The sequence below is a fragment of the Callithrix jacchus genome, chromosome 5 (genome assembly GCF_049354715.1).
Source record: "Callithrix jacchus isolate 240 chromosome 5, calJac240_pri, whole genome shotgun sequence".
Lineage (NCBI taxonomy): Eukaryota > Metazoa > Chordata > Mammalia > Primates > Cebidae > Callithrix > Callithrix jacchus.
In genome coordinates, this window is record NC_133506.1 from 21,707,699 (window position 1) to 21,728,754 (window position 21,056).

The following is a 21,056-nucleotide window of genomic DNA, read 5'->3' on the forward strand; positions in this document are numbered from 1 at the left end:
GCAGGATATTACAGCACTCTCTGTCTTTAAATTTAAAGCAGCAATAAGCAGACGTGTTCTGTAACCAGATCCAAATGTTCTGGTTCCTGCTTTAAGTGGAGAAAATCTGATTTGGCAAACAAATAAATGAGCGACAAGAATAGCAAAACAAACTTGACAAAATGGGTCATTTACTTTGGAAAGGGGTTTATTGTAGAATGCCTTTAAATAATGAACAACATTAAAAGATTTAAAGTATAATTTTATAAACAATTTTACTGAGACACATGAATTTCATCTAACATTGACCTTCTGTACTGTGTTGAATCTAAATTTGTAAGTGAATGCATAGATAAACTAGCATGGGATTTTTACTTCATTTTCCCAGAAAACAATATAATCTTTCATTTCATTTTCCTCAATGAATAAAATATTTGTCACTCTGTTATCATGTGAGCGCTTCTAGTAATTTTTCATTTTACCTGAGGTTTCTTTTTTACCCACTGATAAGTTTATTTCTTGGGTCAGCAATAATGTTGGGATAAACTCATAAATAGTTATTCTTTGAATGCTGAAAATAAAATATGTTTTATTCATGAGTAAGTATAGTGTTTACTTGTTGCCAATATTGTATGGGTTAAAATATACATTTTCTTTTTACCATTATCTATTTTAAATAATTCTGGAAATACAGTATGGCATATTCTAATCAGTAAAACCTAACATTGTTTGAGGGTTTTTTCTTTCTTCTTTTCAAGATAGTGTATGTGAAAGCATACATCAGTAATAATAATAAAAGTTGAATTCAGATGAAAATACTTTGCAAATCGTCAATGCATGCAAATTTAAGTATTTTTATTATTGTTGTTATTATTCTTTGTCATTATTAAGGTATATTAGATAATGATGTTAGCGTGGTTTATAATTCAAGCATTACGTAATAAAGACAAGGTACAGTTAATTCTGTATTGGAGATTCATATTAACAAGCATTTTTCATAAGTCAGTTTTAGTCATTTCATAGAAGTCTTTGGTGGAATTGCATTGCTTCAAATACTTGTTTTTAGTACTCGTACATTCTTAGACTACTTGTGTTTAGATATTTGATAAGATGCCTGGCGCGGTGGTTAAGAACATGGTCTACCTATAGTGCCAAACGACCTGGCATTCGAATACCACCCAAGCCACTTCTGATCTGCAAGAGCTTGGGCGAATCATATAGCCATTTCATACCTGTTTCCTTATCTGTGAAATGACAAGAATAATAGTATTTAATTTTGATGATCAAATGTACCAGTTTCTAAAATGCAAAACATTAGAAGAATACCTGGCATGTAGTAAAAAATTAAATGTCAGCAATGATTATTTCTTACACAAGCCTGGTAAAAATTCGAGTTTACTGGTTATTAGGTTGCATGGGTTCTCTTTGGGGTCTTCTTCATTATATTCAGAGCTCAGTAATGCCCTGAGGGTTTTTATTTGGGGGGGTCATATTTGCCTGACTATATGTCCTCAGACAAAAATATTGTAATACATAATTCAAAAACAAAGATTTGATCTTCAAAAGTAAAAAAACAAAGCAGCATCTCCAATTTGCTGTACCAAAGGGCCTGGTTCAATGCCTGACACAAGGTAGGACCCCTGCCGACCTTGGTCCACCCATGGATTACCTCTGCCCAGGATTCTGACCCTTACAAGGAAGGGCATGCTTTCCACATTCTTGGTAAATCTGTGTAGCATAATTCTCTTAAATGTAGCCTTCAACCTTAGGAGACTGCGAAACTCTGAAACTATAGTGTTATGACTGAAATATCAAGCTTTTTAAAAACACTTACTTTAGTTCATTTAGCTGTCTAATATTTTCTCTGTTCTTAAATTTGCAAACTTTTAAAATGTATGATTTTAAATTACATAGTGGATTATTCAGATACTCATCTAACATTTAAAATGTAAACAGTGCACATTTTTTCTAAACGGCAAGAAGCAGGGGATTATCATATGTGAAAGGAAGTAGAAATATGGTCTTTTTATTCTTGTCTGCCTAGATTTTGCAGTTTTAATCAAGTTGGCATTTAAAAATACTGGGCTCTGTTAAGAACTGCGTGATGTTTATAGAGATTTTTAGGTGCGAATTATCTAGCCAGATGTTTAAGCTCAAAAGGAAACAAGTTAAATACAATTAACCAAGTTTTCATTTATCAAGTAGCTAATCCTCAGCAGTAGGCCACAAAATCAGGCTTTTGATCCCAATAATATATATAGGTATAACTATGTAGATAACATAAAATGAAAGTTACAAAGCCTTATTTTGAAACTCTTTGAGCTTGGCCAAATTAGAGAACATTTTATTCATTACAGGTGGCTTCCCAAAAATTTTGGTTACTGATTGCCTTTGTCATTGTCTTTAGGACAACTGTAGACTTTGTCGATATTGGAACAGATAAAATATTGCACTGCAATTTTCCACCAGGTAAATCACATCATTATTATGAGAGTATGAAAATATCTGAAAGCAGGGACAGGGTGGGTGTGTGAAATACATACACATATGCACACAGTATAAAAATAAGGTTGCAAAATGTTGCATCATTTCAGTTGCTCAACTGAAGCTCAACTCAACTCTTGCATAGTTCCCTATGACATGGTGTTAGTGTGACATGTGGGTACATTTTAATATGTTTCATATGCTATGAGGTGGGAGCTCCCTAAAATAAGAATCTTGGGATCTATAAAGTTCTTTTTTCTTTTTTTTTTTTTTTTTTTTTGAGACGGAGTTTCGCTCTTGTTACCCAGGCTGGAGTGCGATGGCGCACTCTCGGCTCACCACCTGGGTTCAGGCAATTCTCCTGCCTCAGCCTCCTGAGTAGCTGGGATTATAGGCACACGCCACCATGCCCAGCTAATTTTTTTGTATTTTAGTAGAGACAGGGTTTCACCATGTTGACCAGGATGGTCTCGATCTCTTGACCTCGTGATCCACCCGCCTCGGCCTCCCAAAGTGCTGGGATTACAGGCTTGAGCCACTGTGCCCGGCTAGGGGATCTATAAAAAGTTCTTAAAACACATCTGATTTTGGTGAATGTTTAAGTATTTTGTATAATTTTTTAAATTCTAAAAGTATTATCAAAATACAGACGGTTTGGGTTGGAGAAACAAAGGGAGGAAAAAAAGCCCAGCCACTACTTAACAAAAATTCTTTGTACCTTACTCTATATCTATATATCTATGTCCCAATGTACCTTCAGGTTTGTACTTTATTTCTTCTATGCACCTACAGCGAAGTTTTAAATATTCCAGGCTCTATTTATAAAGGTTCTGAGTTCCTCAGTATTCCTGGGGAGGAGCTTAAAAATATTTTGATTTTTATAAGTCTCTTTAGAGAACTAGGAAATCATTCCAAAATATTAATTTTGAGCCAAATTTTTAATAGGGTATAGTGGAAATTGTATTAAATAAGAATCAAGAGTTTATGTTCAAGTCCCACTTCTGACAACATGAGTTCTATCATTTGAAGTACTTTACTGATACGTGAATGTATATGAGAAATACACATATACAGTCAAGAGAATAAGTTATGACTCATATGCATTCCGCAGAAACAGGCTCTACGTTCAAACAAGATTTATGGACTTGTTTTCTTGGGCTTTCATTTCCCTGTGAAAGAGTATTTTACCGTGGGCTGGAATATGCTTCTGTTTCTCTTGGTTAATGTATATGGGGAGCAACAGAAGGTAACAGGAATGATTGTGAGGGAGACAAAGATACCTTGGGAAGTGTGGATGAGAGCAGCGGGGCGGGTCAGGTGCGGTGGCTCACGCTTGGAATCTCAGCATTTTGGGAGGCCAAGGTGGATCACCTGAGGCGGTAGTTAGAGATCAGCTTAACCAACATGGAGAAACCCCGTCTCTACTAAAAATACAAAATTAGCTGGGCATGGTGGCTCACGCCTGTAATCCCAGCGATTTGGGAGGCCAAGGTGGGCGGAACACTTGTGGTTGGGTGTTAGAGATCAGCCTGACCAACAAGGAGAAACCCCATCTCTACTAAAAATACAGAATTAGCCGGGTGTAGTGGCGCATGCCTGTAATCCCAGCTACTCCGGAGGCTGATGCAGAATTGCTTGAACCTGGGAGGCGGAGGCGGAGCGTGCGGTGAGCCGAGACGGCGCCGTTGCACTCCATCCAGCCTGGGCAGCGAGAAGGAAACTCCGTCTCAAAGCAGAAAAGAAAGAAAGAAAAAGAGCAGTGGGGAGGAGGAGAGAAGGGTAAGCATCCAGTTATTTATTTGACGTCTATTTGCAACTCTATTAACTATGGAAAGAACAAGAGAGATGGGTATTAGGAGACAAAACACAGTGGAGATTTTGGCTACCCCAGTGTTTTCGTCTGGCTCACTGACTTTCAGTTATCCTCCTTCTTTGCTTATTGTTACTTGTTTTTGGATATGAAAGCGAGTATCCTAAAATAACGTCGACATAATTAACGATCTCAGTGGAATGATAGGAGTTTAAAGAAAGAACAAAGACCATTCCATTTGTATTTTAGAATCCGCTTGCAATTAAATACTTGCAGCCGTAAGTTGCAAATTCCTAAACATATATCATTTACTAATCTAGCTTATTTTTACCTAATCTGCCTATGTAAACTCATCATTATTCTAAGTGTCCCTTAGTAAACAAAATAAGATTCCTTCTTACTCTAATATTTGAGGTCTAAGTACAATCCAAATGTCAGAGGTGATTGTTGTTATTATTTCCGTCATGGAGACCTCCCGATTTTCAAATAAAATATTTATATAAATCATACTCAACACAAATTAGTTTAGTTTTCATTCTGTCTCCAGAAGTGAGGATGTAGAGTAGTTAAGAGTCATAAATTCGGAGCCTGAGTTTGGAGTTTGATCTAACTCCACACCTAACTGTGTGACCTTGAGCAAATGACTTCAAACTTCGGCCCCTTAATTTCTTGGTCTATAAAATGATGATAATTATAGTAATTTTCTCATAATGCTGTTATGAATATTAAATTAGTTAACTTGGGCTAAGTGCTTAAAACAGTAGCTCTTCATATTTCAGTGGTTCACCACATTGGTGGCACATTAGAATCAGCTGGGGAGTTGGTGCTTGCCTCGCCCATTAAATCGGAAACTTTGGGGGTGGGGCCCAGTACTGAGAGTAATTGAAATTGCTCAGGTGATTCCAATGAACAGCCAGCGTTGGGCACGAAGGCCATAAATGGTTGTAATTATCCTGCTCACTAAATTATAAACTTCCTGAGGGTAGAGAGTCCATTACTTCTTTTTATACATCCTCCCTAGCACAGCTAGCACAGTGCCTTATTTGTAACTAATGCTCATTAAATACTATCAATTAAAGAAAACATGTTGATGATATTTTAGATGTGTAAAGACCTTGCGGTACCACAGAGGTGCCAATTTTCAGCATTAATTATTCATTCCCTCATTTATTCATTTATGCATGCTACACACTTTGGAGTCTTGATGCTAAACACTGCAGGCATATATGATTTGGAAATGCAATCCCTGTTGCAAATAGTTTATAATTTAGTATGAATAAATGCATTCATGACTTCAATAGAAGGGAAACTGACTATGTAAAAGTGTCATGTTACAATTTGGGTTCCCTTGGAGGCTTACTCTGAGATGGGGCATGCAGAGTGTTGGTTTGGAAGTACTTTTGAGAATAACGCCTCTGCATGTGCTAGGGAAAAGGAAGGCTGTGGAAGGAGCATAATTGGGCAGGGAAAGAAGTTAGGTTTTGATGCATTCCCAGTGAGGTTTTCAGCTAACCCCACAAGGAGCTCTGGGGCTGGGGTGACTCTTCAGAGTCTTAAGTTGTGCTGAAGGGGGCTAGGTTTTTATTCCTGCATATTGATCATTGCTTGGATACAGCTGTTGCTGGAAGTAGTAACCGTGGATGAGGCATGTTTCTTTAGCAGAAGCAATTTCCTAACACAACTGACAGTTTTGGGTGTCCTCTGGCAGTTCTCCCCCAGATAGGGGAATATGTCCTTCATTCTTAAAGGGGGATTTGAGTGGAGTGTCACAACATCCATCACATGCAACAAGAGATAAACAAAAAAAATGTATCCTGGCTCAAAGAAGAGAGATTTCCTTTATTTAGATGGGGAGGATAAGAGTTAGGGTGAATTGGGAGTTACTTTTTCAAATGGATGCCATTACAATGTGATATTTAAGGATGAGTGAGGTTTCAAGAGGCTGAGCTGAGTTGCACAGTGTTCCGGCTATAGGAAACAATAGAGGTAATGGTGGGGAGGTATGAAGTATAGTGGAGAAGCCCTATATATAGTGGGTCTAGAAGCTCAGGCTAAGGAGCTTAGGCATCATTTGATTGACTTTTAGGAGGAGAAAGAATATGTGCCAGTGTGTATTAGAAAGATTAATCTTGTAGCAATATGGAGACATAGGTCGGGGCAGAGCTTGGGATCAGGCAGATTAGGTAACAAGCTGATGAAAGAAACTATACTAAGAATCAATGTGAGAATTAAATGCCTGAGATAGGCAGGAAAGCAAAGAGCTGGATGGATGCAGGAGGCAGTTTAGATGTACATGAGACAGGTTTGACAGCAGACTAAGTGTGTCTATCTATGTAAGGTTGTGTGAGTGGCCAGTCACGAGGGGATAACTGTAGTGAAGAGAGGCACAGTGACAGAGAAGAGAGCCAGAAAGGCGGTGGCTTTGATCCATTATGATCAGCAAAGGAAGAGACAGATGTGACCAAGGTTTTTGCAGAGCACTGAGTGTGCATGAAGGTCGATTATTCAGGTTGATTTGAATCCTGTATTCTTGTATTACTATCTGGGGCTTTCTTGGCAATGTCACAACATTTTGTCCTGGCCATCAAAAACAGCACATCAGTGGTCTGAGCCCAGTTATGTTGGAGCACTGTGCTAGATGGTAGTAGGCAAAGCTATGAAATAACTAATATTTGTTTTTAAAATGCTAGTCATTAGCGTTTTCTCTTTCTAGCCATCCCTTCCAGGCCTTCAGAGTACTCATCCCCCTTCTTTCTTTCCTGTCAAAAATGGTCACTTATACCACAATGTTGGTTTCTCCAATTACATGTCATCTATTCCTGAAGTATCTGTAGTCAGTCATAGGATTAAATTCAAATTCTCTTTAAATGAATTTTGGTGAATAACATTATTTTGAGCAAGCGGGCTTCTGAGCCCCTGGAAATGATGTTAAGTGTAAGGTCACCCTCAGTGATTTAATTTTGAGGGCCAGTATTTTCAGGATTTGAACAAAGTGGAAAATTAAGTGATACTTGCAACTTCTTAACCTTGGAAGGAGGTCCTGGAATGATATAAACACTGCCTTCTAGGGAACTCAGCTGTGGGACATTGTATGCCTGAATATTGTTAAAATTTCTTTTTTCTCCTCTCTCTCACAAAAATGAGATGGATGAACTGATCATCCCATCATTTTTCATTATGAAAGAACTTTTCCTATTTCATCTTAATGTCTGGGGTATTTCATTTAAGAACAGCTTAAATAAGCCCTATTTCAAAATAAGCTGTGCTGTAATGCCATTAGTTGCCAGCTAGTCACTACGTGAAGTCACAGAACTGTGTACAATCTCTCTTTTGATTCTAAAACCTTGGGAGAAAGTAATTGAGGTATAGACACACGAGAGTCTCAATTTTATTGCTTTGCAGAGAAATTTCAATTTAGAGTTTATCTAGGTTACAGTCCCCAAATATTTCTCAAGGAGGAGAAATCAAATTTGTTGCAAAGTTTCTACTCATATATTATTCAGTCCTATTACCTGAGCTGCCTTGTTTGACATCGTCGGTTGGAACACTCTCTGGGCTATGATTAGAACTCAACCTTGGTTTGGGTGACAACCCACTCTTCTTGCTTGTTTCTCTCTTTCTCACTTTTAACTCCCAGATTCAACACAGTTCTTTGAAATGATTTGTGTTTCACCCTAAGTCATTAGTGTGTGCTTCCAAGTGGCCAATCTTTCCTCCTTTGTTGGTTAATGTTTACAGGAAACCTCCTGGAGTAATGACTCACTGTGGTCCTTCATCACTTGCCTGCCTCCAGCTTCTGTTTGAGACTTTACCCTTCTCTGCGTCTTTAAAACATATTCTGCTCTCTAAGTGGTGAATATGATTCTATCCCTGATCTATGGGTAAACACAGACCACTCTCTATGTATTAGAAAAAGATAGATGTGTGCCACACTCCTCTGTTTTTCTGCAAGAAATGTTCTTTTATCTGCAGACTAAGAAACCATTTACAAAACTCATCTAGGTTGCTTCACAGATGCTTATTCATCGTTAGAATAGTAGAAATCAAATGAAGTGTGGTAATATGTAACTACTTCTAAGAACTAGTTCTCCTTTTAAAAAAACTAGCTCACTCAAGTGCTTCTATTTTTTAATGCCTATTAAATAAAATCTACTTTCCTTACTCAGTAAGTGTCAAGGTACTATAAGATTCTGCCAAATTTGAGTTCTGCTTGTTACTGAAACCCTGAGCCCTTATAGATGATGTTACAGCACACCTTTTCCAAATTCCTTCAGGCAAAGCCTCAAAATCATGAAAGAGGGGAGAGGAATGCTTTGGTGGTTATTTGTGCAGGTCATAAATTGTACAGAACTAGATTTCAGAGTCTTGGAGCTGAAGGGAGTCACAAAGGAAGGTTTCTTCAATCTCTCTTGTTTTAGGGAAAGAAGAAAGTCATCCTGACTAATGCCATAAAGCAACTAGCAACCTGAGTAATTAAATGATTTAACTAAAGCTCACTTGAATGGGTCTGCAGTCCATAACTGCCATCCAGTCCCCAAGAATTGTTTTGTTTTGTTTTTCATCAGTGGATCCCAGGTATCTAAAATAATGTGAGGGACTTAGAAGGCCCTATTTGCTCATTTACTGAAGGCATGAATTGATAAGCAGAGCTAAGGGAAAAAGGAATTCAAAATAGCAGTTGCCTTTCTCTTAAGGCAGTGTTTTTTCCACCACCTAACAATTCCTTTTTTGTTGGTGTGTTTTGAGAGGCAGCATACTAGAATGGTCAAATACAAACGTTTTGAAAAAGAACTGCCTATGTTCAAATTTCTGCTGTGTAATCTTCAACAAATTGCTTACTTCACTATACCTCTCAATTTTCCCGTGTTGGGGTTAATTATAGAACACGTGTTTTTTAGGATTGCTGTGAGGATTACCTGAGTTAACTTGTGAACAGGACTCAAAATGATATCTAGTATGTTGTTGGCACTCAATCTGTGTTAGCTGCTATATGGGAATGGGCAGTCAGTGGCATGTGGTATAACTCACAGGGTTCCTCCTGAAGGCAAATCTGGAACTTGACAAGCTCCTCTGAAACAAGGTGGAATCATGGGGCTTCAGCATGGGGTGCTGAAGACTTGCGCCATGCAGCTCTCTTCACATGTCATATTGAGTCCCTGATTTCTGCAACCACAGAATTTTAAAAGAAACTTGAAACCAGTGTGAATACATTCATATGGTAAATAACAGAACCTCTGAAAAGGGAGCAATGAGATGCTCAAGAAATTCTGTGGGCTTTAGTGCCACAAATGGAATGTCTTCATTGGCTCAGCTGCTCATTAGCTGCCTGTCCTGGCAAAACTATTCAAATCCTTGGAACCTTATCTTTCTCACTTGTAAATTTAATTTAAAAAATACTTCTTGTATAAACTATAAAATAATATGTATATGTAAAGTGCTAAATGTATCAGAGATGTAATAAATGATAAACACTTAAAATAACTCTTATAGTCATAAAAATCCAAGGGATTAGAAAAAAGCAATGCACATTGTTATGCAAAAATGTCATTATTTTATTTGCTTACTTCTTCAGAAGGTAACAAGGTGGCTTCTAGGTAATTAGTGCCATGCAAGTATTTTGTTGCAGGAGCCTTTGTTCATAAAATGTTATTCATAAACTCTGTTAAAATTATACTGTGACTTCATAGTCATCTCTGATACCAAATCCTCCCTCTAACTAGGCTGCTTTTAGGAGACTTTGGTGTTTTTCTTAAGTAGAAGAAGAAAGGCAGAAAGAGAGGAAGAAAAGGAAGGAAAGGAGGAAGGGAGAGAGGAAAGACACAGGCAGGGAGGGAAGGAAGAAAGAAAGGGAAGGAAGGAGGGAGGGAGGGAGGGAAGGGGAAGGGAGAGAAAAGATAAAAAGGAATATAGAGATAACTAGACATGGTAGACATCAAGGCCCATTTTGTCACCCATTTGCACTCCCTATTTTCCCTTCCTTTTGGAGCTTGTTGATAATGAACTTTTTCATCTGACTTTTGTGAGTGAAATAGGGCTGTCATCAATCCATGTTACCTTGTAAGATGACTGGCCAGGTTAGTGGGCAATAACAAACAACTGCAGAATCTCAGAGCTTAAATCAACAACAAAACGTTATTTCTTGTTTGTTCTATGATTCCACTACTGATTAGATAGGAGCTCTATGCTGCTTCATGCTTATTCAGCCAATAGAGCCCCTACCATCTGAAATGTTGCTAACGACCATCATGGGTGAGGGAAGATAGCAAATTAGGATCTGGCTCTTAACACATATCTTTGGCTAAAAGACTGTGTGGCCCTGACAGTTGTTACTTTGAGGCAGGAAGTAGGCTGGAAGGGGAATGTGTCAAATATTTAGTGACCAGAAGGTGAGTAGTCATTATCTGGGATTCCCGGATATTCTGGTTCTCCTCTTCTTCATAGGTGGTAAGATTGCATTTCGATGCCCATTTGAATTAGCCGTTGGCCAGTGAAGTGTAAGTAAGGATGAAGGCTCACTTCCATATGGAAGCTTCAGAATCTAGTGTGCAATTTGGAATATTTTTTTCTGCCTGTCCAAGTGGCCCATTTGTTTATGGCTCTGTCAGTCTGGGTTTTTGAGTAAAGACAAAGTGGAGTAGATTGCTCCCACCAACCTAAGATGGATGCGTACTATGAGCAAAAAATAATAGATTTGTGTTATGTCCTTGAGATTTGAAATGTTGTTTGGTCTGGTACATATCCTAGCTCATTCTAACCAATTCTGATAGGGAGCATATTAGGATAAATTTCCAAAAGTTAAAAAAAGTTTTATTTATCCAGATTAATATATCTTCAAATTTAAAGAGCCTAAAGGCAACTTTTCACTATCATAGGGAGAAAAAAATAGATGTAGGCTCCTTTGATTGGTTCACTTAATTAGTGGGAGGGGTGCTGGTGTTAGTGAGAGGTCATATTTGGGAGCAAGGACCAGTCTATATTAATTATAGCTGCAGGATGTAGTGGGGATATCAGCTTCTTTTCTGCTAGACAGAAAACATAATTTAGGGATTCATCACACATCCATCCATCCTAATTACAGGGTATTGGAGAGCACATGATTTTCATACACACTGGCTTTTCTTTTTACTTTTTCTTTAAATGAGTTCATATATTTTTAAAGGGCAGATTCTTAATTTCTTAGCTTTGTCTTACAGAAATCAATGAAGAAAGGTGGGTATTATTGGCAGGTAAGAGAGCAATAGGTTTGTAATCCAAGCAGATGATTTGTGGACCTCAAAGATTTCACACTCCCTATCCGTCCTGAAAATTACAGTTATGAAATCAAGTACAGATCCTACTACTGATTCAGTAGGTGACCTTGGGCAAAGCACTTAATCACTTTAGATCTTAGTTTCCTCATTTTAAAAATGAGGATAATAATACTGGCATAAGTCATAGGATGTTGTGTGGATAAACTAATTAATGATTGTAAAATGCTTTGAAAGTGCAAAGCGTTGTATAATTGTTAGGTGCCATTATTAAGAAGTATTATTAGTGTGTTGTGTTTAATTCTTATTAGGGCTTCTCTCTGCTTTGAAGTCAGCCTCCACGTGGACTGTGGGGTTGAGATAAGTTTACAGATGTGCTGCTCAAGTGCCTTTTTTGCCTGGAGAAAATACTCGGTACTTAGGGTAATCATCGTTATGAAGAGGAGCTCTTCAAGATAAAGAAGATAGGAAATGATCTCCTTTTTAAAAAATGGAAATTGCTCTAACTTTAAAAGTATCAATCAATTCTTTAAAACCTCATACAGCCCTATGTTTCAGGAAAGTCTAACATCATGCAAAATTTGAAACTTCAGGAATTTCTGCTCAGCATAACATGGGAAATGTTCTTGCTAAGATAACTTTAAATCAGCTGAACCAGCTCTTTCTAATTTTCCCACAGTGTTTGCTTCAAGGATGAAAACAAGTGAGGTCTCCTCTAGAGGAGAGAAATTCTGATCTGTGCCTGTGTTTTGCATTCACAAAAAGTTAAAACCCCAGCCCAAATTAATTTGTATTTGTTTTGTAGATTCTCTGTTGGGAAATGTGTTTCTAGGTACATAAAAACAAGCTATTTTTTTGAAGGTCAAGTATATACCATGTTTGTACATGACTACCTGCTGCAGCTAAATAATATTGACTTCCATGAAAAAAGACCATGGTCAGGCCTTGGGAGGATTTCTCATTAGCTGTGTGTGTTTTGACAAAATAATTTAACATCTGCCTCAGTTTTCATATACAGGAATGTGTGTGTAAAATCATTTCTGCCTACGTAATAGGCTGTGGAAGAGGTCAAAGAAGGTAAAATCTTTGGAAAGTATTATACAAATACAATGAGATAATTAAATTGTATTACATTATTTGATTTAACATTTTAATAATTTTTAATGTACCCCTGAGTTAACAAGCTTCTAAATACATTTCCATGGATAATAAAGATATTAGAAACTAAAATAATTTTCTTGAAATAATCTACATATATGCCTTAGTTTTATATCCTATGACATGATGAGAAAGAAGTCCATATGCACTTTTGAGAAGGTGTCTGTTAGGTAGATCAAGGGGTATCTGAGATGTGAGTGGGCTGCTTTGGTCATTTGCTTTTCTGCTATCACATTCCTTTAAAAAAATGCTGTGCGCAGTTATATACATGTACAGCATTACATTTAAAAATCACCAGGAACAGGGAACATAGGATAGATTTGTTTGCTTTGCAAAAGAATAAAACTTGTACCAAAGTAATCTAATGTTTAAGTCCAAGACACAGAAGAGTTTTTAGAGTTTGAGCTTATTGTTCTATCACAGAGGATAAAAACTTCCAGAAACTTCTCAGTAGGGGCCAAAAGTTTTCAGAGTCTAGCTTTCTAGGATCAGAGGACTAAAATACTCAGGTCTACCCCTGAGGCACCATTATTTTCTACCAAACATTTCACTTCTTGTGATCACCTAAATCTTTGCAAGAAGAACAAATGTCACAATCCATTTATTTACTCTCCTGAAACTGTTGACCACATGAAACAACAGCCAATATACCAGCGTTGTTTATCCCCTCAGAGGTGCCAGAGAAGAGGGTGATGGCAGAGTTGGTAAGGGTTGCCTCCTTATTTTTAGTCTTAAACTGGCATATTTTCTATGGTAGATGCTCTGGTGGGCACCCAGATCCCCCTTTCAGAACTGAGGCACTATTTCTTCACCTGCCGGAAGTGCTGTCTGCTGATGACCTCATGGCTAAGTCCCTCTACAGGACTTGACTGCTGGTGAAGGAACTGCCCTCTCCAAGGTAATGACTGCCTCCCAGGGGCTATCTCACATCCAGTGACTCAACAACAGAGTACAAAGCCACAGTCCTGTGTCTTGATGGGGAAAACTCCCAAAGACTGTCTTAATGCCAAAGCTCTCTGTAAGTTTGGCTGAGACCTGTGCTACAACTGAATTACAGTTTAATTTTTTTTCTCAATCAACCTCGAAGCCATCAGGCTAATATCTAGGGTCAATTCCCCACATAACATGGCCGAGAATGTACTGGGTCTGCTATGGGAGCAAGCTCAAATAGGCATATGTTCTCCAGGAACTGGGAGCGTATTTGCTGGACTGGTTCCAGCGGGTGCTGGTTCAAAGTGGTTGGAACATAAAGCTGAAGGAGGGAGTTTATGAACATGGGATGACTTGCTCATGATACAGAATTTGACACCCTGACAAGGGCTTTGGGAGATAGTGTTAACATATTGCTAAAATGATTCATGAAAGCTTGGAAAAAATGATGACCAGCACTATAAAAAATAGAAATGCCAGAATTTTGCTATAGCAGACAGTGGATGAACTAATCAAAAGGCTCAGAGAAGTCTTGGTACACGTAGGGCTGGAAAACAGCAGATGGCCATGTTCTGGAGGACCTGGAGCCAAACAGATAATAAAAATATTAGTGAGAGGAGTATCATTGTCCCTGAAAAGCCCATGGTAGCTATCCTCTGTTGTCCAAGGTTCACTGAAAAGATGCTGTTACAGAATTGGACTCTGATAGCAAAGGAAATGGTGATGAGCATAAGTCTGGCCCCTACAAAAACCAGATAAATTCTAGTGAAAGACAGGGGACCATCACACACTCAACCAGGCTTCAAGAACATGGTTGACAGCCATTGATCTGGCCAATCCATTTCTTCTCATCATATCAGGGAGGAGGAACACAAGCACTTTCCATTCACTTGGATTAGATAACAGTGCAAACTTACAGTTTTGCCCCAGGGCTCTGTTGTCTGTCTTGGACTCTAAAGGAACCTGGACTGTCTGGACATTCTGCTGACTCTCACATTGGTCTGTTATTTGATGACATCATGTTTGTCAGACTAATCTGTGGTAAGTGGCAAGTCTTGGTAAGGCATGTGTGATCCAGAAGGCAGGAGACAGACCTTATGGGGATGCAGGGGCCTTCGCCATCAGCTTTAGGGGTCTGAGGCATGCTGGGACAGCCTCTCCAAAGTAGAGGAGAAACTTGCAATTAAGCAGTGAGAAGCATTAAAAAGGAAACACAACATCTGGCAGGCCTCCTTGGATTCTGGAGGTAGCACGTTTCACACTTAGTAATACTATTCCAGTCTTTTACTAAGGAACATTTTAATGCTGTCAACTTTGAGTGGGGTTTAGAATAGAAAAGATGGCTCACGCTTGTAATCCCAGCACTTTGGGAGGCCGAGGCGGGTGGATCACGAGGTCAAGAGATCGAGACCATCCTGGTCAACATGGTGAAACCCCGTCTCTACTAAAAATACAAAAATTAGCTGGGCATGGTGGTGCGTGCCTGTAGTCCCAGCTACTCAGGAGGCTGAGGCAGGAGAATTGCCTGAACCCAGGAGGCGGAGGTTGCGGTGAGCTGAGATCGTGCCATTGCACTCCAGCCTGGGTAATAAGAGCGAAACTCCATGTCAAAATAAATAAATAAATAAATAAAAGGAAAAAAAAAAGAAAATAGAATAGAAAAGAGCTGGACAGCATGTTCATGCCACAGTGGAATCAGCCCTGCCACTAGAGTCATATAATCTGGCATCTCTTATGCAAACCTCAGTGGGAAAATGACAAAACAGAACTGTAGTTAAGGAGCAAAGACATGCCCTCTGAAGCTAATAATTATGCACCTTTGGAAAACTAACTTAGTGCGTGCTACTGGGTGTTGGTAGTATGAAGCATTGAAATGAAAGTGCTACATCTGGGATTGAGCACAGCGAAGACCAGAAGGCAGAAGCAAACTGTATGTGCAGGCGGCCCCTTTCCCCATGTGAGGCACCACAGTGGAAACTGCACTTCTTCCTCTGCTCATACAATAGCTGTATCCAAGGAGGGGGATTTTATCCTAGTTGATAAAAGAGGAAAAAGGATGAACTTGGTTCATGAATGTATCAACTTATTAGATGCGTGCCAGCCAGAAATGTACTGCTGCAACACTACTGCCTCATTCAAAGGTGCCTCTGAATTGTAGCAATGAGAGAAAATCCTCCCAGAGGTCATGCACCTTTTGTGTGGTCCAAGTTAAGAATATACACAGATTCATGCTTAATAGTGAATGGCTGGGCCAGCTGGTGAGGGACCTAGAAGGAGAAAGATTGAAAGATTAGGGGGTGGGTGTGGTGGCTCACACATGTAATCCCAGCACTTTGGGTAGCTGAGGTGGGTGGATCACCCGAGGTCAGGAGTTTAAGACCAGCCTGACCAACATAATGAAACCCCAACTCTACTAAAAATATAATAATTAGCTGGGTATGGTGGCAGGCACCTGTAATCACAGCTACTCAGGACGCTGAGGCAGGGGAATTGCTTGAACCCAGGAGGTGAAGTTTGCAGTAAGCCAAAATTGTGCCATTACATTCCAGCCTGGGTGACAAGAATGAAACTCAGTCTCAAAAAAAAGAACGAATGAATGAATGAATAAATTTTAGGAATGAGGGGGTATGGGAAGTGGTGTATAGACATGGGAAGTGGTATATAGGTGGACTTATTGAGTGGTCATGTGTTATAAAGATCTTTGTTCTATGTGTAAGTTAATGCCTGTCACAGGACATCACCACTAATGACACTAAAACTAATGACTATTTTGTATTCCCACTACTACAATCCATAGGTCTAGGAACCAAGAGAAAAGGAACAGGAGTGTCCCTGCTTACCATCTCTCCTAGTCACCTATTTAGGGACATTTTTTGCTTTCCATTTAAAAATATTTAGGCTCTAGAAATCACCACAGGAAAACCTCTAAAAATAGTGCAAATGTTGTTGCTGGCCACTCCAATGTTGACACAATGATTGCGTGAATAGAGTAGACATGGTGAAAAAGACAGAGTCTGCGAATGGGCCATATGGCATGTATTCCCACTCACCAATATTGAACTGGCCACTGCTGTTGCTGAGTGCCTAATCTGACAGCAGCAGAGACCAATGCTAAGCCTCCAATATGGCACCATCTCTCTACGAGAGGTGCCAGCTACTTTGTCAGTGAATATCATCAGCCCCATTGCTCCCTGGAAATGATGGGGATTTATCTTGACTGGAACAGACAAATATTCCAGGGATGACTCTGCCTTTCCTAACTTCTGAAGCTTAGCTACCATCACTATTTGAGGGCTTTAGTTTCTGTTCTATCAACATAGTATGTATATTACATTGCCTTAGATCAAGGGGCACACTTTACAGCAAGGGTAGTTGTGGGAGTGGGCACATCACATTGGATACTGTCGCATATCATACATCTTAGAAGGTGGCAGCCGGAGGAACCCATGGCATGGCTTTTTGAAGGTGAGATGCTAGTTTGTCATGGCACCTGCAAGGAACCAGCTTGGAGATGATACCTGTGGGGTTGAGATGCCATCTTCCAGATATAGTCTATAGCCTAAACTCATGACCATTTTATAGTGCTGTATTCCCAGAACTCCAGTCAATAGGTCTGGGAACCAAGAGAAAAGGAACGGGAGTGTCCCTGCTTACCATCTCTCCTAGTCACCCATTTAGGGACATCGTTTGCTTTCCATTTTTAAATATTTAGGCTATATTTATCTAGAATTCCTGGTTCTAACGCAGGGAATGCTGCCACAAGGTGCCATGGTAAAAGTTCCATCAAACTTGAAGTTGCAGCTGCTCCCTGCTTACTTCAGGTTCCTCATGCCCAGAGACCAGCAGGCAGGGAAAACAATAATCCATACTGACAGGGGTCACCTATCCTCGGGAGGAAGTATGGCCATTGTTGCACAATGAAGGAAAGGAAAAATATGTTAGACACCAAGTTGATCCACTTGGGCCTCACTTAGTACTTCCCTATTCAAATAGACAAGTGTGATTGGCTATGACCTTAGAACTAGGGTGACTAGGGACTCTGTCCCCTCTTAGATGAGGGTCTGTGTTATTCACCAGCTCAATATCTGGACTAGCAGTGATGCTAGCCAAAGATGAGAAGACTTGACAAGGGGTAGTAGAGAATGGAGACAATGAGTATCAGTCGTGACCTTTAGACCACCTGCAATGGGAGCTATAGTTTGTCTCACTAACTTTCCTCTTGTAAATTTCTACAGGAAAAGAGGCAAACTAGGATCCTAGACCCTGCTCCTAGAGAGTGAGAAGTTACTAACTCACTATATGAAGTAAGTGGATTTGAGTGGCCTGAGGGGTGAACTAAAATGGGTGCTGCATGTACCACCTAGACATCCCCTTCAGAAATGAGACATCCAGTCCCTCAGGTGCTGGTAGTGTTGCCTGATGATGATTCAGAACGAATTCTCTCCGTGGGAATTGACCTCTGCTGAAAGTAGCTGGCTTACCAAGGCCATGGTTCTTCCCTGGTAGTAACCTGCATCTAATGACTGGGTGACATAGGAGCACAGAAGCCAAGCCCCACGGCCTTGATGAGAGCCAGTTCTCAAGGGTCATCTCAGGTTCAGAGGCCCCATTAGGATCAACTAAGGTCTCTGTTGCAAGTTCCTTGTAGTTCACCCTCTCCTTCAGTTTAATCCCGTTTCTCTCACTACCTTACAGGCATTGTTTCTAGGAATACTCCTCAGTAAACTTCCTGCATAACAAATCTCTGCCTCACAGCCTGCTTGGGGGGGAGGAAAATTTAGAACGTTGTCCCCACCATCAAAATGCAATTTAATTTAAAACATTTCAGTAAAGCTAACATGTTTTCTGAATTAGTGCCCCCAAAAACATTTCCAAGCACCCACTTTGTGTGTTTTGATTCTTACAATCGATGTCCTTTATTCATTCTATTTACTGAACAATTAAAGAGTGCTTTTCATATATGAGGCAGTGTGCCAAGCATTCTGGATTCAATGGCAATAATGCAAGGCTCCTGACCTTAAGGATCTGATGGACAAAAGAGAAACGTAGCTAAATTAATAGACAATTAAAATACACTATAATTAATAGAACATAATGTGGGAATACAAACATGGGATAACTAATTTAGCTTGTTGAACAAAGCAGCACAGAGAAACATTTGTAAGGTTTTCCAAAAGCAGTATCTGATCTGAACCTTTAAGATTAGTAGAAAATATGTAGATAAAGAGTGAAACATGTTCTAAGAGTGGGAAGCAGTGTGAGGTAAAAAGAGAACAGGTTTGGAGATAAGAAAACACTTCTTTAAGATCAGACCAAGTAGTTTGGTAGATACTAATGTGAGGTGCAGAGAGCTGTTGGCATCTGTGGAGTAACTTCAGGCAGGGGAGTGATATGGTCAGCTTTTCATTTTGGATTTACTGCTCTAGTCTAGTGGATGTAGAGAGAATGGATCAGAGAGGAGACCAGATAGGAGTTCCTTGCAGCAATCTAGCTAAGAAATGATGGCTGGAAATCATGTAGTGGCAGAGGACATGAAGAAAATAAAACAATGGAATCCTGAGATTGGAAGGAAGTTGAATTAATAAATGTGGATAATGGATTGGATGTATAAACAGAGTATTTGAAGATACCCTATTTGGATTAGGAGGTAGAAATGTCATTCTCTGAAATATGTGGAGGGGGTGAAGGTCATGATGGTAAGTGTGTTTGTATGTAGGGAGAATATTGCAGAAAGGCAATATTACAGGCGTGTTCCAAAGACACTCACGCTTCCCTGATTGGTTGTGTTTTCCCAGGTCCTTGGGCCCCACTCACCCAAGAATGGGGAGAGAGCCCTGGTGGCATGGTAAGCTTGTTCAACTACGTATTGGACCCAGAGAGTTTTGCAGAAAAGTGATTTATTAGGGAGAGAGAGAGAGAGAGTGAATGAGAGAGACAGAGGGAGAGAGAGCACTCCCATGTTGTCATGGGAGGGGATCCGGGGATGGAGTGCACGTAGGTAAGGGAGTAGAGGGGTTTTAGCCTCGGAGTTACTCCCGCTCCATTCAAGTTCTCATCTGGTGAGAAACTTTTCCAAACTTCCTCTGGAGTGATTGGTCTTCAACTGTGATGGTGGATTGGTTGCCTGGCTTGCAATAGAGGCCCTCCTTAAAAGGTTTTTGGTGGTCTTTTTAAACAAAGGAAGCTCACTGGGCTGTCTACCGTCTTGAGTAAGGGAATGTTAGACAAAGAACTCTAGGATCCCAGATGGGGAAGTGGATAGAGGTATGGCGCTGGGAAGTTCTTGCATTTGAAACTACGCCCCTTGTGGACCCAGGAAGAGAAGTTAACTTAGTTCCTCAGTATGATGACTTTTCTTTTTTTTTGGGAGCGGGGGTTTGGGGTACAAGTGAGGAACATGCAAGATAGTTGCATAGATACACACACGGCAGCGTGATTTGCTGCCTTCCTCCCCTTCACCTATATCTGGCATTTCTCCCCATGCTATTTCTCCCCAACTCCCCACACCCTGCTGTCCCTCCCCTATTCCCCCCAACAGACCCCATTGTGTGATGCTCCCCTCCCTGTGTCCATGCGTTCTCATTGTTCAACAACCACCTATGAGTGAGAACATGTGTTTGATTTTCTGTTTTTGTGTCAGTTTGCTGAGAATGATGGTTTCCAGGTTCATCCATATCCCTACAAAGGACATGAGTGCATTGTTTTTCATGGCTGCATAATATTCCATGGTGTATATGTGCCACATTTTCCCTGTCCAGTCTATCATCGATGGACATTTGGGTTGGTTCCAGGTCTTTGCTGTGGTAAACAGTGCTGCTATGAACATTCGTGTGCATGTGTCCTTATAGTAGAACGATTTATAATCCGATGACTTTTATTTTTCTATTTTTATTCAGACATTTTGAGATGTCCTAAGACAATTGACTATGTGGATAGGGAGATCTGGTTTAGAGACCACATCATACAGACAGTAGAAGCCATGGATAATCTCACTCCAGGAGCAGATAGACAGTGGGAAGAGAATGGAGCTGAAGACAATTTCAGCTCCAAAGATAGTGACAAGTGCTGACTAAGTTCATTATCCTCTCTGTAGGAATCATGAATTAGAGGATACTATTTGGTGTGGTCTTTTACCCAAGATAAATAATCTAAGTTTCCGTACTCTTTCCTCATTGTCCTAATTGTAAATGTCTTTGGAGGTTTGGTGATGTTTTCTATGTTCCTATTTAGTTCTGAGGATCAGAATTAGACACATTATATTTATTGTTATTATCTCTGACAAGAGCAGCACTAAAAAGCCTTCCTAAGATGCCATATGCTTCACTGCCTTAGGAAAATAGGCATACCATTTGTCCCTTCCCTAAAACAGGTGCTCCCAAAGGCAATTCCTACACGTCCCAGGGGACTTGTGTGTGGGTGTGTGTGTGCGTGTATATATGAATATATAT

The 21,056-nt window shown here is 39.8% G+C and overlaps 1 protein-coding gene across 8 annotated transcripts in view; it reads left to right on the plus strand.

Annotated features, from left to right (window-relative positions):
* The window catches only part of MACROD2 (mono-ADP ribosylhydrolase 2), a 2,068,485-nt gene that overhangs the window by 631,527 nt on the left and 1,415,902 nt on the right, over nucleotides 1–21,056 (plus strand). For 2 of the 8 annotated variants that reach the window (XM_078371392.1, XM_078371393.1), the window contains exon 1: nucleotides 4,151–4,242. The exons of the other annotated variants lie outside the window; for them this stretch is intronic. The gene's annotated coding sequence lies outside the window, so the exon portion shown is untranslated. Of the gene's footprint in view, nucleotides 1–4,150; nucleotides 4,243–21,056 lie in introns of those variants that run through there. 8 annotated transcript variants of the gene reach the window in all.